The following is a 2,036-nucleotide window of genomic DNA, read 5'->3' as shown; positions in this document are numbered from 1 at the left end:
ATATTTAAAAAAAGATACATGTATATAAACATTTTTCTAGAAATTTAGAACAAAATTTTACCATTTATTAAGTAATTTGAAAAAAAAAATATATTCAACAACGAAAATAAGATTGAATCAAACTTATTTAAGAAAATATATTCAAATTTAAGTCATGTAAATGCTCCATTAATGAGTCATGTAAATGCTCTATTAATGTAGAAAGAGAAAGAGAAAGATGGTTAAGGATGGGGAGGTGTAGGGTATTTTTGGAATAAAAGAAAATAGTGGAGAGATGTAGAATATTTTTGAAATAAATTAAATTAATGAGGAGGTACAGGTCCCACTTGGGGATGTGTAGGGAGCAACACCCCTTTTGAATTGTTTGAAAATATGACCATTGCAAGAAGGGCGCATGACACTTCAAATCTCATGCCCATTAGAATTTGAAGAGTTAGATATTGTGAGTTGTTGGATCTGACTTGATCCAATAACCGGAGGCCCACCCGTCATCTTCACCTTTGCTTTCCTACTTTCTTTCGTCAACCAATCGTTCTTCACATTCTAGGTAATAAGATCAAGCGTTGAATTATCTTCGTCTAAGGAGTTTGAGGGAAAGAACGGTCGAGCATAGGATGCTTTTTCATTGTTGGTGTCATTGTCCGTCGTGTCTTTTGTTTTGAAATAAACTAATCGGGACACGAATTCTACCTGCAATATGACCAGTGTAGAAAAATATAAAGTCTCACCTACCGACGATGCTAAGGTCGACATTGTGTTGGAAATAGATGCTGCCAACGAGGTGGATGTGGCTGCTCAGTTTATCCTAGTTATTCCAGATTATGTCATTCTAGATTATGACTGGGTGTCTCGCGAGGTTAAAAAAAAGGATCCCGATATGTTAACAAAATTTTAACAACAATTTGACAACGCCACGTGTCAGCAATCTATTGGGTGATTTAAATTTTTTTTAATTAAAATAATGATTTGAAAAAGGAGATTTTGTGTTGTTCCAAAAACACCCTCAGTGGTTTAAATCAATATTTCTGCTTCGAAGCACTCTCTCTTTAACCACTCTCTCTCTTTTTGCTCCATTGTAGGTTTTCGTTTCTCTCCGAAGCTCTCTCTGCATCCATTTAATGTTTTCGTGTTCCTTTGAAGTTGTTCCTTCTGTGTCCATTTACTGAAGGCTTTGAAACGGTGAGCAATGTGAGGGGAGGTTGAAGGATTTCATTGGGTTTCGGTCTTCCGAGCTAGGTTTCGCCTCTGTCGTCGTTGGGGGTGTATTTCGTCGACGGCGTTTCAAGAGCAAAGCTTGTAGAACTCCATACACCGGATACATTCCAAAACTTGGTTGAGAGTTATGTAATTTTTGTAATAGTGTAGTATTTGGTAGATTTTTAAGTATGTATATTTGTATTTGGACCACTTAATATGATTGTGAACGGAGATAGTTATTGTTGGAAAGGATATTTTATTGTACGGTTGATTCCATGTGTTATTTAATTTTGATTCATTATCTAAGTTAAGTGACCCCTATGTTTGTGGGGAAGACGAAGTAGAGGTTTGTGTGGGTTGGAATGTAAGTTCCTGCAGCAATGGCACTGGCCTGGTGCTATTGTAATCGCTTACAGGGTGAACACCACGCCTTGCCTTGGTTCAAACAAAAAAGCCTACTTGTGAGCACTTGCAACACCTAGTTCTACCCAACTTATCACGAACCACCCACTTGTGAGCAACTCCAAAAAACCCAGGGAGTAGCCACCAACTTTCGGTACAAAACTTAATATTTTCTCTGGTAAGCGATTACTGCTATCCTGTAAGCGATTACATAGTCTCCTAAGGCACATTTCTCACAATTCCCCAAACCTCGCCTTGGTTCAAACAAAAATACCTACTTGTGAGCACTTGCAACACTTAGTTATACCCAACTTATCACGAACCACCCACCTGTGAGCAACGCCAAAAAACCCAGGGAGCAGCCACCAACTTTCGGTACAAAACTTAATATTTTCTCTGGTAAGCGATTACAGCTATCCTGTAAGCGATTACACAGT

Source organism: Vigna radiata, chromosome 11 (genome assembly GCF_000741045.1).
Source record: "Vigna radiata var. radiata cultivar VC1973A chromosome 11, Vradiata_ver6, whole genome shotgun sequence".
NCBI lineage: Eukaryota > Viridiplantae > Streptophyta > Magnoliopsida > Fabales > Fabaceae > Vigna > Vigna radiata.
Note: the sequence above shows the minus strand (reverse complement) of the source record.